This window comes from Diadema setosum, chromosome 16 (genome assembly GCF_964275005.1).
Source record: "Diadema setosum chromosome 16, eeDiaSeto1, whole genome shotgun sequence".
Taxonomy (NCBI): domain Eukaryota; kingdom Metazoa; phylum Echinodermata; class Echinoidea; order Diadematoida; family Diadematidae; genus Diadema; species Diadema setosum.
The window spans coordinates 34967306-34983999 of NC_092700.1; positions in this window are offsets into that span (position 1 = coordinate 34967306).

The window sequence follows — 16694 nt, forward strand, 5'->3', positions numbered from 1 at the left end:
GATAGAGAGATGGAGAGGGGAGAAATAATTCAAATACTTTCATGTTACAATATGAATATGGACATTAAGCCTATCGGTCGCAATCAATTCGACATTTTTTGTTTTCATTCGTACGATCAGATTATATTTTTGACGTCAATGGTAAACATACTATTATAAGTTGTCGCGTGTTGCTCAGCCAGAAACATATACAGTAACTACCAAATTTCGTTATCATATTTTGTACTTTTGGCAGTGTCGGCTACGATGATCATGACTAAAAAAGAGTAAATGAAACAATAATTATTTTGTCAACACGACGAAAAGTAATTAAATTCCTCTGAAGCAAAGATGTCGAAGAGTATCTATTTTTTTTTCCTACACTCCCAACGAAACTTACACTTGGCGAAGTTTTTACAGTTGAAAATTAGATTATTTGTCTCATTTTTAGGGGAGGTGCATCATTCTATCACTAAAAAAGTGGGAAAGGAATTTTAGGAATAGGTATTCCAACATCTAGCTTCTAATGCTACCAAACGACGCATCATACTCCCGTATAATTGCAGAGGCATGGGACGATTGCGCGTGGCGTTCACACCCGGTGGAGCGCTAGAAAAATGTGTTTTTACAGCTGACTAGACTACACTTCCCTCGAGCAAGTGCAACGGTACGTCATCACTGTTCACACTGTTTGTTATTCGCTGGAATCCGCACCAGGCACGCCGCTCACATCACCGGCCCTCGAGATCATTCGAGCGGTGCTCCCAGTGCAAGCCGGTGGAACTATAATATTCTGGCGGGAGAATCCTCCATGATATTCGGAGTCGGAAGGAACTTCATGACTGACAACTATACGTAAGGTAGGAAACACGCCAAGAGCTAAGCTCTACCGCAAATTAAAACATTTTCTTTACTTTATCTATTTTTCTTTTTTTATTAAGGCGCGTTATGAAGTATAGCTTTTGATTAAGAGGTATCAAGCGTTCAAGTTATCAACGTTTCGAGTTGACCAGGTGCCCGTCAGACAAGTAGGTATGACTGGCTCAGTCTTACAATCTGTGTCACTTTCCTCAAAGTTTTCTGAGCTGAAATATGAGGTATATACGGACACTGCGATTCTATATTCAGGTCAATCATTGTGAATTACATGCTGATGCCCACCATGTGTTATTATCACCTTCAGCGGTTGGCGTGCATCCGTTTAGCAGCAGCACTTCCAACGAGGCTGACAAATACGTAACATCGCTCATCGCTTGTAGTTAAAAAAGCACCTGTTTTGGGTAGGTTTTTTTTTGTTATTTTGTTTTGTTGTAGGTCCTACAATCTTACTTTCCCTGCACTATTACTCACTCCGACTCGAAGAGAGGCCAAACCGCTGATACGTCATGAAAGGCGCCTCGCGTTTTCTTTCACACAACATGCACCAAAATTTGACAGTATGCATGAACTCGTGCACTGGGCGGAATGTAGAATATTACATCTCTGTGCGATGAATAGATGATGGTAAGAAAGTAAATTGACCCTAGGGCATTAATAGCCCCATATAGACCGTAAATTAATGATGCGTATACGTTTGTCGTTGTTATTGTATTCGATCAGTGAACATGACTAATGTATTGTCGGTTGTATGGCCATCTGTTACGATCACATACTGTATGCCTTTCATGGAAAATGTCTTATTTGTTACGTGATGTAATGTTACGTAATAATTGATAGACAAAACTTTGGGGATACCTTGAAATACTGGTAGATACAGTCAGAAACAGTGTGACTCGACCAAATGCACAAAGTCTCATAAAGATTACACACACACACACACACACACAGACGAACATCTTCATACGCCTACATTTCATACACAATGTGCACGAATCATAATCTGCGTCAAATGCATAATAATATGTTATATTTAGGCTTTTATATCATTTTATTCATATCAAAATAAAATAGAGAAAGAAGAAAGAGAGAGAGAGAGAGATGGACTCCTTTGAACTTGAACACCATAATAATACGAGTTGTATACTGCAGGTTCATTTAGGGTGAGCTTTGTGTAAGCAGGGAGGTGTGAGTCTCACCTCCCTTGTAAAAGGACCGTGTATTGACCCGCCGGTCAATCTCGCACATAACAGTGCCTAGTAAAGCTATCTCTTCCTGATGAAGGATCGATTCGATCACACGCCCCACAACAATCATCTTCCTGAGTATTGACCTTGGGAGCGCCCTGCTCTTCAGGCTCCGCCTATACCCCCTCCCCTATGAAGTACGCCGATATCTAAACTATATACGAAGTTACTCTGAGCATGATGTAAGGACATTATTATGAAGGATAGACCAAGGAAATACTAGGCGAGCTCGCCTAGTACCTCCTTGGATAGACCAGGGAGGTGGAACCACAGAACTAGAGTTCTGTGGGTGGAACCCCCTCCCTGAGTGGACATAGCCTTCCTTGAAAGCTTTGCAGCAAGAGAGCAGCGACAGCATTTTGGCGAATGTTGTTTAAAGAGATGATATCCAGTTTGGTTGAGATGGGGCTTGAGGTTTCCAACGTTTTTTGATGATTATTGTTTGAGGTATAATGAGATTATATGAAATATGAAGAAGCAAATAATTCTAAGAGGAAATCCAGTTTATGTGATGAAAATTAGTTTTGATATGGCTGAGATATCCGAAACAAAGCGATCCTGTTCAAATTTGGGACCCAACTTTTATCAGGATCTCTTTGTTGTACTTTGTTTTTGTTTTTTTTGATATCTCAAATAAAAAATGTTGAATTCCTCTAAGAATTGTATGCTTTTTAACATGTCATATACAGTTTTTTCTAAGTATTTCGCAAAAAATTGAAAGCTGAATTCTCACGTCAACCAATACTATACCATTTATTTAAACGATTACATAACAAGGACATGACGTTCGATAGAATAAGTAACCACTTTACATAATCATGATACAAAATATCTATACGAAACCGAATGATATTGAATTCCCATCAAATTAATCTTTGAAGTCGTTCCTTTAATATCGACCTGCTGACGCTATATGCCGTTTGAAGATTTGAACACTTTCCTTGCGTGAACTATATAGAGATTAAGTTCAAGGATACCATGAATAAAATAATACCGTAATATAACTATTCTGACTCTATGTGGGCGAAAAGGACACCTGTTCGAGGTGAAACTGAGCGTAACGACTGTGTATACCAACAGTCTGTGGTTGCAATCTTGCGCTTTTTTTACTTCTTTCTTTTCTATAGAGGGACAGTATTTGCTGATCATGATCGGAGCTCCGATAATTTTGCTCAAAAAGAGCGCCTGAGTTGCGCTCTTCCATTAGCCACTGGAGCTCGGTTCACCAAAGCATTCGAAGTCAGCGATCCAACCAATAAGGCATTCTTTCTGTATGTTCCATCTGCTCATACTTCATTTGCTTGATTTATTTTGTCTCCAGCTGGCGTTTCCATAGTGGGCAAAGCCTTGGTTTTTGTTAAGTCATCATGTGCAAAATTTGAATGAATAATCAAGTCTTGTGCAAACGTTCAACGAAACATTTTATTAGTTTCTTCATTCTATTTGGGGTTCGGACCAGGGAGGTCTCCCTGTTCGGACCAACCGAGAGAAAATGAACCATTGTATTATATACCGCTTGTATAGACAGTGCTGGAGTGGGAATCTCTGTTTATGAACCCATGCTACACTTTTACTGTCTCATTGGCTAATTATAGTGACGTAAGCCTAATTAAGTGAAATGTAGGTGACAACCCAGCCCTCTGAATTATTCACCTGATGACGTAAGAAAACGGCTGACGAAAGTCGGTTAGAACGAGAGTGCAGTGCACTGAACGAGGACAAGTAACAGGAACCCCGGAAATACGAATCGATATTGAATCTTCACCTCACTTTATACATGTATATATATTGCTACTGTTAGTATTGATGTGGGGAAAAAACCCTTGCAAGACAGAATTCATGGGACGCTATATTTACATAGAGGTTATTTCTCGAAACAAGTGATATGCGTCACCCCCACATGCGAATCAGATGAGATTATGATGATACAGATTAACAAACTGCAATCCGCTTGCATACGAATGTTCAATTACCTGACTTCCCTCATTTAACAGCTATTTAAGAAAGTGAAATTATGATTATCAATTCGCATCGCTTTGTTCCAGCGTCCTGACAATTAGCCATGATGAGAATGTAAAGAAGAAGCTGTTAAACTTTTTATCATAATATATATATATATTTTTGTTGTTGTTGACAATGACGTACGAACCAATATGACAGGTCCGAGGTGATTACACCATCGCAGTGTCCACTAACCATTGCGACTTTGCATCTTTCAATGAGACTATAAAACAACAACAGCAATTAGAACGTGCTTAACTTACAACCCTTCAATATCTTAATGTTGGTCCCATTTCTTAAGAAATTCCTACACATTGCTGCGATTGTTTGATAAACTACTAAAAACAGTGTGTATATTTATTAAGAGATTCCATTAAGAATGGTTGTTTGGTAATCCTACAAATAATATTAAACCTCTCTCTTTCGTTGCTCTTCTCTCGTAACCTCACACTATATTAGTGAGCCAGATTCATCATTTGTTATTTAATTGATAAACCGACATCAAGGCTGCGTCTCCCAGTCACGTGGCGGGAACCAATCCAGTACACCTGTCGGACTGACCTATTAGAGCCAATCGAGGAAGTTTCCTTTGTTAACACTTTTTTTTCCTCATGCAGTCTTTTACTGACTATCGGTAGGTATTCCTACACCTTCGATACACACACTTTCACAATGATAACGTCGATTTTATCACAAAGAGAAATATTTCGAATGTAGGATTAACATTGTTGTTCTGCCACTTATGTACGTCACATTTTTGGGTGCTTTTCACAAACAATGAGCTAATTCCTTTGTGACAACTCAGCTCACGCCTCCCCGCCACTTTTTCAAATGAATATTCGATTGCATGCGAATATTCAAGGATGTTCCTTTCTCCACCGCTGTGCGATGAGCGACTAGAATATCACTTTAAGGTTTCGCTTTATTGTATTCCATTTCTATAGCTAACAGTATTGTTGTCGTCAGCAATTCATTTTGATGTACCACAGGACGATCGAACCACAGGCAAATCCTTTGACCAATTTTACGTTGCCATGAATAAAGTTATTAAAGATGTGATACAAGTGAATGCTTCAGTTTATTAAGGGTCACTTTACATTTAGACCTTTCGTATATAAGGACGTCTTAGCTACTTACAGTGGGCAAGGACATCATCGACGAACTCTTTCATAAATGATCAATTATACTCCAAGCCTGGTCATAACTTCATCGGAAAATTATCAAGGCGCACGTTACACAGTCATGATCAATGATGGGGCTGATCATGATACTAATAAGTGATAAAGTTTTACTGTGTGATCTTATTAACAAGGGGTAGCTTTTCCGGTGCATGTGCTTTTTCATGTATAGTCCCATCATTCTTCTTCTTATTATTTTGATCACCTCTGCCTTGTCATGCAGCAACCCGTTTTTTTTTTTTTTTTTTTTTTTTTAATAACCCCTGGGTCAAGGGCATTGTTATTACGTCAAATACTTTAGGAGAATCCAAGTTGACACCTAAAGGAATTCTATCTCAGGATCTATATGAGTCTCAGGCCATACACAATATCTACCGCAATGCGTGTCACCGCTCACATAAAAACCCGGGACGAAGTGAAAAAAGGCAATAAAAACCGGACAAACGGAAAGTTTCGTCATTATTGTTACGGGTGATAAACGCTTTCACACATTCTGCGCAGAACCCTGCACAATCGTGATGTCACAAAAGAACTTGGAGGACAATCGCCGCAAAGTGGAGTCTCGCAGGTCAAGATCACCCCATGGTTGTGTCGGAAATAGGAATACTACACACAGGAATAATAAACCCAGTCGCCATGACGAGCGAGTGTATTGAACTATACAGGAAAATACCCGCATGAGCATGTTTTGCTCATAAAGTTATGCAACATGCCTGACTTTGTTACTAAGTATAGAGCCACACGCGAAATTCAATCGTATGGGCCACTGACAAAAATATTACATGTATTTCAGGAGCCAAAGCTTTATAATCGTAGTGTTATAGCAATAATGTCGACTGTCGGGAAGACTGTTCAATTTGGCGACGGTTCAGTACTTGACGTTTGACAACAAATATCACTCTTGATTTCACATTGAGAGTGATGTTATACTAGATCCCGATTATACATATTATACAGGGGACCTATAAATCATACAACTGATACAGCATTTTCCCACTCTCACTACAGGTATTTCTAAAGATGAGATTGATTACAACGGTACGTTACGTTAAGTTCACTTGTATCGCATGTTATCGAAATTGATTTTTTTTTTCATGAGTATGACTACAGTATAGGGCCGATAGCAATGCTCAAGTTTGAGAAAAGAACGTTTTCGGGTTTTTTTTTTTTCCAGGCAGATATATTTCAACAACAAAACATTGGTAATTTTCATGTATTACGACTGTGTGTATATTACAATCGACATTTGTGTTTGTCAGCAAACAACACGACAAAACGACGACTTTATGTGATGGAGTTAAACATGGACGTCAGTATTGATAAGCTTTTTACTTGAATTCAATCGCCTGTAGTCTCCTCTTTCCTATCTTAATTTCGATCCAATATCGACTTGACAAACATAGGTATTCAAAGTTCAAAAACGGTCCGATAACATCAGCTGAAGCGTGGATTCCCAGGTACAAATGCTTATTCGTAGGGCACAAATGTGTACATTTCATCAGCGACCTTTGCCAAGTATAATATTTATACTGGACATCTGTCCAACAGAAGGCAAAGAACTCAACTAAAAACTAAACGCAACTGCTGTTGCAGTTATTGCTTTTTTTTTATATAAGCTACCAACATTTGTAAGATATGAATCTTACACAGTACTGCATGCATTGGTAATAGTACGCATATCATGGTAGGATGATAATCGATCTGTTCGATGACAATCGATCTGTCCAATTCCCTGCAACGATAACAATGTTTAACAGTTGCGAACCATCTGTGTTTATAGAGATAATCATTAATTGGTATAGAAACAGAGCAGATCTAAACCTTGGCTGGTGTGATGTGGTGGAAATTACCACGCTGCTCGCTATTCACAAATTATGTAGGCCTACCTATTACATGTATATAGATAGATAGATAGATAGATAGATAGATAGATAGATAGATAGATAGACAGACAGATAAAAAGATAGATAGATAGATAGATAGATAGATAGATAGACAGATAGATAGATAGATAGAAAGATAGATAGATAGATAGATAGACAGACAGATAAATAGATACAGATAAATAGTAGATAGATACATATACAAACAGACGTAGATAACGTTAGATATTATAACATATGTGTGTGATTCTTTGATATCGTTCTTTATCTGTGCATATTCTTATACCGGTAGTGTAGGCCTACTTATATGTCGATCCCCACCATCGTACAAAGCTTATAGTAATCCTCATTGCGTCGATCGAGTGTATAAGAACAAGCCGAAACTTTGCCGGGGGTCGCTGTCTTAGTGGAAAGGTTAGGTTACCATGATCCGCTGTTAAATCTGTCACACTTAATTCGTCACTCTCTATAATGACAAATCCTAGCTTTTGTTTACAAACATCTCATGAGTTTTTTTTTTCGCATGACAAAAGTTAAACCTATACTAGACCTGTAATCAGATAGTACAAAGCCACTTAACACTCCTTGAGCATTCGTCCTAAGCATCTAAGCATTGCAGTGTTCTTTGGAATCTGTGTCGATTTGTTATCTAACGTATCGCTATAAAGCGCAAAATAGAGCGCCTGATTATGTTATTCCCAAGAGCAACAGCTCTAATCAACTATGTGGAGATGAAGTTTGAATAAACCAAACAAAGAAACAAACGTAAAAAACAAAACAAAACAGACAATTGGACATTTTACTTGTCCCTTTAAGTCAGTTATCCCAAATGTCAATACTTCCCTATATCAGATATCTATCCCGCTCTTTTGTTACATAAGATAAATAAAAAAACAAATCATGATCGTTATTTGAGTTTGTAGCTGAGGAATTGCCATTACCACGGCTATGTCTTTTGACATTTATTGCGGAAATGATCAACGGGAAAAAAGACAAACATTGTAAAGAAAAACATGTATATGTGGTGTGTCCACCATCGATACACGGCAAAATAGCTGATCCTCCCGGACCGACTTCGGCGGAAAAATGGCGCCTTTAACTTCCTACGGTGAAGGTCTGAGCGTTTCAGTTGTTGATGATGTTGTTTATGCTGTTGCAGTGATCAAGCGGAGAATACTGCAGCTGATTTGCGAGATCTATACTTTGCGACAAGCTATGACGTAGTCATGGTAGTGTGTGTGGCTTGGGTTAGTTGCTGAGCGATCCAACGCACATATATAGGGCATGGAGATTTGCTGAGAGTTTGATATACTTATTATGCACCTATACCACGAGTATCCAGCATACAAGGTTGCCTATCATAATGCATTTTGTCGGTTGGTGATTTGTTAGTGACACATTAATGTTCCATGGCCCTTTCATTGACGGAGATTTATATAGCTTTGGTGTATTAGTATAGTACCGTATTCTCACATCTCCAGCCTTGCAATGCATGGTGAATCCTTTGAAACTGTATCAAGCCAAGTACCCATTTACACACTCATCAGTGTGATGAAGAGATAGGCCTATAAACATTCTACCGTATTGTACTCTTTGAATTATATGTCACATCATATCAAACATAGAAATAATAATATTGAATTTCAATCAGTGATAACGACAGTTCTCGAAGAGTGCATTATCACTCCGACAATAACCAGGTCGTGTATTGATTGATTTGAGTTTATTTCGACTTTGTGCTCACAAAAAAAGAAGGAACAAACAGAAATGAGTTACAATGGTTATTACGTACTATACAATCGATCGCTTTATTAAACGTACTTTGAAATAATCGAAATGTATATTCTAATAACACATACGTTTGCATCTATGCGCCCTGCCAGATAGAATCCCGTGCCAAAGATATCAATGGCCTCTATATCGATCAATAATATTGTCACCTACTTCTCTGGCTGATTTTATGTATTTGATTGGCGTCTACATGATAATTATGTCACACGGTATATGTACCTTTCGGAATCGTCCTCAGGCATGGGCATGGCCCTTTTTTGGTATCGAACGAGTTCGGATTTCCTTCGGCCTACATAAATTAGCGGTGGGACTCGCCACATATGAATCTCTAGCACCTCCCTGGTTTAGAGAAGTGGCGATGTGATTAGCACTCGCCCTACATTCCTTTCTAGGTCTATCCTAGGTACCTGGAGAACACGTTCTCCTATCCTATATGCCGCGGTCGAAGTGGAGATGCAAATTCCGATGTCGATGGCGCGTTTCTAGGGCAGGCGTCAATGACAAGTCCATCCGTGTGGTTGACGTAGGCCAAATATCTCCCCTGCCCTAATCAAAGTTTGCTCTCGGTCATAGGACGAGTGTACCCGGTAAATATTTAGGTGCTTTCCTCGCTGTCAATTTACAGTGCACGATCGAGTGATGATGAGCAGGGGGGCATGTTGAGGTATAGTGTTGTGAAGGTGGTATAAGGGAGACCCCTGTTCTTATTCTGCAGAATTCCGTGTTGAAGATTTTTCCGCTGCCATGGTGTGCACTGTATCTTGTGTGTTTACTTTCAAACTCTGGTAAACATGATTGTTGAATTTGTTCACACAACGTGTAGAATGTCGTCTTTCTTTGGTAGGTGTTTAAGGTAAATACAATAAACATCTGTGCACTAGCAACACATAGCAACAGCAATCTCCATTCTAAATTAGCTATATCACCGACATAATAATGTTTGACGTCTTTCATCCCCATCCTCGAGAATCTAAGATTATGATCCTCGAAATGTTTTTCCGTATACATATCTTGTGTGCACTCTGAGCAAGAAAGAAGGGTTACAGCTCGTTATTCCGAAGGTTCGTTATTCCGAAGGCTCTTTAGTCCGAAGATTTGTTATTCCGAAGGTTCATTTTTCCGAATTTCATTTTCAGATTAACGAATCTTCGGAATAACGAACCTTCGGAATAACGCCACAAATGTTCGAATTAACCAGGGAGGTGGAAGCCCTCCCTAGATTAACGAACCCTTTCTCATTTTCGGATTAACGAACATCTAGGTATAGGGAATTTGTGTGTTTCGGATTAACGACCCTTCGGAATAACGAACCTTCGGAATAGCGAACCTTTGGAATAACGAACAGCACCCGAAAGGAGGTGCTTCCGCAGGTATTCTGTAATCACAAAAACAGCACAACGGTTGGAAATGTATTCTTTACAGCCATAGGAACTACTGTCCATTACATGGCAGATACAGTAAGTGCATTAATAGTTCTGAATGTGCATTTGGATAAAACGATATATCATTCAGAGAGGCCTGGAAAACATATATTTTTTTAACATCATAATCTTTTTATCCCACGGACTTGATCCTAAGGAACTCCTTTGAAAGGCAGTTTGTTATAGTTTTGGTTCCCTTGAAAATCAGTATCACCCACATAACGTCATTTTACGTGGGCCTCTTTTCCAATAATACAATTATTTTGATCATTAGCTTTACATCAACCATAGGCCTATATGTATATCTAGGATTGTTGTGTACATTGTATTTTTCCCTGGAACTTGTATCAACAAAAATGTGATATTGGAAATAAAATCTCATTTGAATTTGAATTTGAGTTGCCTTTGAAAGTGAGCGGTCATCAAGGAGTACACTTATCTTCGCACCGTGTTTGTATCATGCGGAGTTTTTGTGTTTAGCAAACTGAGCACCATATGGAACCAGCCCGGGAAATGATTTAATCTTACAGGCTCATTTTTAATACATACTCAGCAGTGTCAGTATAGGTCCTAGAAATATACCACAGACCTTTTATGTAGCATCATACCTGGTACATAGTTTTGGGACATAGGCCCCAGTCAGCTAATAAAAGACCAAAATAAAACCAAAGGCAAACATTAAAAAGCACACACACACACACACACACACACACACACACACACACACACACAAACACGGACGCGAAGAAACTACCAAGCAGACGGTGAAAATTAAGGTGGCAGAGACGGCCCAAAGGCGGCAAATTCTTTCGTGTGAATCTGCAGGTAGCTGGCATTCCAAGAGTCATGTGTCAACGTCATGTCATATCTGACAACAATACAGGCTAATGTTCGGAAGTCTGGGACACTGACCCTCACAAAAGGTCAATTCATTGAAGACCTACGTGATGGAATCTAACGTGCTGAAGAGAGCAAAACGTGACTGTAAAAAAAAGCACCGAAAATAAAGATAATAACAAACTACACAACAACAAGATACCTCGCACCACCACCACCAACACAACAAAAACGTTTCTCAGGCAAAAATGATGAAGGTTGTAACACACCAACACCTATTGGCCTAAGATTTTTAGGGAATTCAGGCATTCATCCTTGGAGATTAACTGGAATCCTTTCTTGAGGGCTTCGAAAAAAGCCCAAACAAAAAACAGGTGCAGAAAATACACCTGCACCTGTCACGCCGATTATTGCGAAGTTGAACGTCACGACACATGACGTTTTGTTCGCCCCGACGGCATTATTTTACGGTATTCTATCCACGAAAACATAAATCATAAGATCTCGCGTTTGCGAAAAATTTGAATAGAAATTCCTGCTCCTCCATTTCCTTAGGATACGATGTGCAACTCTATTGTACTGCTACACGACTATTCAGGATTTTTCCCTTGCAAAGTATAAAAGGAGGTGTGATGAAATGACGGTAAAATTGCTCGAATCGACAGACACTTGACAACGAAAGAGATAGATTATAAGGATTAAATGCTTTCTTCCATACACGGATGATTTACAAGAATCGTAATATAGATTTCACAGTTGTTCGTCTGTGATTAAATGGGAAAACCATACTAGCAAGTTGAACTTTGATAAATAATTATATAGATCTGGGGCCCGTTTCATAAAACTTGTCATCAGTGACAAGTTGTCATAGATGTGACAAGCTACTGAAATCCTTAAATCTGATTGGCTGAGAGCAAATTTGTCATGGAAATGTGGCAGTTGTTACTGATGACAAGTTTTATGAAAAGGGCCCCTGGATTAGAATGGGTCTAAGCATCCCTGGGCTTAGTTTTGTCTTATTTCTGTAACATGCTTTTCGTATCTATTACTGGACTTACCCGTTCACATGAAAACATTATTGGTGTGATGTTAGTGACATAATTATTATAAGAGAATGCGCATAAAAGACCTTCAAACGTTCCTTTGTTGTCGAGAGCTACATGCTTGACGTTAATATCGTACAAAGTTTGTGTTCCCATAGTAGAGACTACGTACATGCAGGTACGATTAAAGGGACTGTACAGTACTAGTTGAGGTGGGGATTCATGTTTTGAACATTCCTAAGTGAAATAATGAAAAGCCTCTTATGAAATATGAAAGAGCATGCAATTTTAAGAAGGACTCAACGTTTATTTGATGAAAATTGGTTTTCAAATGGCTGAGATATCCAAAAAAGTGCTAATAATAAAAAGCGATATGCCACAACTTTATTAGGATCTTTTGTTTCACCTTGTTTTTGGATATCTCAGCCATTTCAAAACCGATTTTCATCGAATAAACTTTTGATACCCCTTAGAACTGCATGCTCTTTGACATCTCATATAGAGTGGTTTCTGAATATCTCGCAAAACGTTAAAAGCTAAATCCTCACCTCGACCAGAACTGTACACACCCTTTAACCTAATGTAACGGATAATCTCAGGAAAACAAAAAAAAACAAAAAACAAAAACAAAAAACAAACAAACAAACAAAAAAAAAAAAAACGCCAGAGGCGGAAATGCCAGCTCTAAACTTGTCAAAGTGATAAATGTCAGAAATGATCATACCACGGGTACATTAAAAAAAATTAAAAAAAAAAAAAATTGTCAGGAAAAAACAGAGAATGTCAGAACTAACAAGCAGAAAGTACCAGCGATTAAAAAAAAAAAGGGGAAAAAAAAGCGCTGGAGGTATTGATTTCAGACACAAAAGTGTCAGAGGTATCAACGTGAGAAAAGGGGGACCGTCACGGGGAATGCCAGCGGTGCTAATTTATTATAAGAAATCAAAATAAATGTCAGAGGTAAAGGTGCTTGGGGTAATACATTTGGAGTCAAAACTGTCAGAGGTAAAATGCCTTGGGATTGAATGATAAAAGCACACAATATTGTGCTAATATCTCTGCTAATGTGAATATTGTCAATACACACTATAAGAGAGAAGGTAATACGTATATCAAAATGTACATTTAAACAATTCAAATGCTTGTATTTCACGTTCAGGTCATATCTACGAATGGAGAATGATGAATAATGGGAGAAACAATATACATTGCAATGGTGCGAAAATAAAAAAATAAATATAGCAATCTAAAAGTGTATCATAATCTGCTGAAAAGATAAGCTTGTATTAAAGACGTGGACTACTCGGAAAAACAATATTCCAGTAACATATAGGCCTACCCGAAATTGATCTGTGTACAGTTAGTGCATTTAATAACTTATATGATAACGTATATAATAATAATGATAATTATGATAATAAAGATAATAAAAATAATAATAAATAAATAATAAATAAAAATAAAATAATTATAGTTACATAATATATATATATATATATATATATATATATATATATATATATATATATATATATATATATATTATTTATAATGATACTTGTAGTCCGCGTGTTGGTACCAGTGTAGAAAAGATGAAAAAGTAGAGTGGTAATGCATTTTGTCGTCGAAAATTTGGTCTGAATAGATAGCACTGTTGGACTGTGAAAATGCATCACCACTCTACTTTTTCATCTTTTCTTATATCTATCTCTCTCTCTCTCTCTCTCTCTCTCTCTCTCTCTCTCTATATATATATATATATATATATATATATATATATATATCCTTCAATTTATCCTTCAATTCAATGGCACCAAGCTGTTACCTATCTGTATCTTGTCTTTGGCCAACTACCAGTAATTGCTATCTGGTATACGGTCAGTGATCATCATGGGATGACACATTAAAAAGGTGTTAATACATGGACACGGCTCCCAGCAGGCAGGGGTAACAGCTGCCTTGAACACAGTCATGTTTGGCCTACCTGAAGTCAAATGAAATTGGAGTCCCGAGCTTGGCTTCAAAATGCTAGCAAGAGAAATAGATAGATGGATAGATAAAGAAAGAAAGGCAATGGAGAGAAAAGGGATAAAGGGGGAGAGAGGGAAAGAATAGGCCCTATTAAGTTGCCATATTTGAATGATAGAATATTTAAAGGAAAACGTCCCTGAGTCTACTGAGAGTAATATTTTATCATAAATTTCGTTAACAGAAGAGTTGCTTTATTCTACAAATGTTTGGAAACTATTACTTCATTGTCTTTAAGTAACTATTTTTGAAATACTACCTTCAAATTGCCATATGCGATATAACATTTCCTTCATGGCCGATTTGAAGTCAAAGGGTTAATCTTATAGATTATATTATCATCATGTTGAACGCGAGTGAATCTACGCCATACTGCCATAATTTCAAAGAGAGTGACTTGAAATATAAGATAATTATGCAGGCAGCGAGCGTATGGTATCCACTTTTCCCATGTGGAGGATGTTGGCTATATGCGATGCCTACACTCACGAATTTAAAGGGAAGCACGACTGAATGCTACGATATTCTTCTGTACATGTATGTGTATGTGTGTGTATTTAGTAAATGTTGAACAGGGACCATTGAAGTAACATTAATAAAATCATTATGTTATATATATATATATATATATATATATATATATAGATAAATAGAATATTGTGAAACATTTTATAATGGCTTCACTCGTTATCACGAAACAGAGTTAAAAAGTAATGCCCCGACCCTCCCGCAAAAATGTAATAATAATATGGTGATCAATGTTCCTCAAGTCTCGTACTAGTTTGCGCACAAACCTTCACTAAATCTTTCTCTTTCTTTATAAATTTAAGAGTGAGTTATGTATGCATCACTTAATTTTCATTTACAGGGGATATTTTTTCCCCAAATCATTGATGGAAATATCATTGTCATGACGTTCGTCTACCGAGGGAGAAATCGGAGGCATTTCCCGTGATGTGTTTATACCTGTTATAAGACCCTTTAAATTGTCCTCCCCCTAAAAGGTAAATATTGATTTTGTACTAAGTATATCTTTAGAATATAATTTAGCAGGTTTATTATGTATTTGTAAAGTAGAATGACGGAGGATGGTTTGTAATATTCATAGTTCTGTATTTTTGGTAAAATCTAATAGGTGGTAATATTTTTGTGCAATGTATTCATATTCAATTGTGATTTCTGATGCGGATGTTATATACGACAGCTCAATGCGTTTTATTCAATTTGGAGGTATTTATATGTCATTGCAATGTATTTTAGCCTTGGGACTACGAGTTTGCAAATTTTTACCAAATAAGCCATTATAGTAATGATAGTAATAGTAGTAGTAGTAATAATGATGATGATGATGGATGATGATGATGATAATAATAATAATAATAATAATGATAATAATAATAATAATAATAATAATAATAATAATAATAATAATAATAATAATAATAATAATAATAACAATAATACATCGAACATGAAGTGGAGTTTCCCTTTAAGGGGGTGCGATATACACGCTATTCACTTTCACTCTGAGGTGAATGATGGGATGACCTTCGGCATTACCCTGCCGATTGTTTCTAGTATACTCGTGGCCGTGTATGTGGGCATAAATATTTCACGGCTACTTAGCATGTGTATTGATCACCTCGATCGTACACATATGCGCAGGCAAGTGTTTTTTTGCAGGGTGCAGAGTGTGAAATATAAAATGGTGTCTGCATACAGTTTTCGAAGTAAGTGTTCATGTCGCGGCCGGGTTTTTCCAATGGAGATCCCGTCCTGACCCATCTGGCTGACGTCATCATTAGTAATGGCTTCTTTTCCTCGAAGAGATAAGACGTTTTTGCGCAGATATACACAACAAGACATTGTGGGAGGCGGTACTGTTTGCCATATAATATGTAGACCTATATATATAATTTTATATACCATATATCATATGGTAATCTGCTGACTTTTAAGAGGTCGTTATAATCATATACAGATTATACAAGTCTTGATAAAGACAGTTGTAGTTATATAGTGGGATAATGCCACCGGTATTAAAAATGAAAAAAATGAGAATGATTGTAAGGCCTCCTGACAGCAGTATAGCATGCTTATGTCTTGATGTGAAGGACATTTTACTTATTGTCCGAATAACGTATAAGAAGGAACAAATTGTCACAGATTTGCTAAATGCTATGTTCCTTAAACGACAACAATCATTACTATCATTAACATAATCATCATTATCACTATCATCATCATACATATTTGATAATATTATCTTTGTCATAAATTCGTATGAGATTTTCTGCATTTAATGCTACTACCAGTACTTCACTCTTTTTTTTTTTAAACTTGATTTTCTTTCCTTGTCCGAAAGAATCACTGGTATAAAATTGTAGTGTCTTGTTTGCTTTCTCTATAT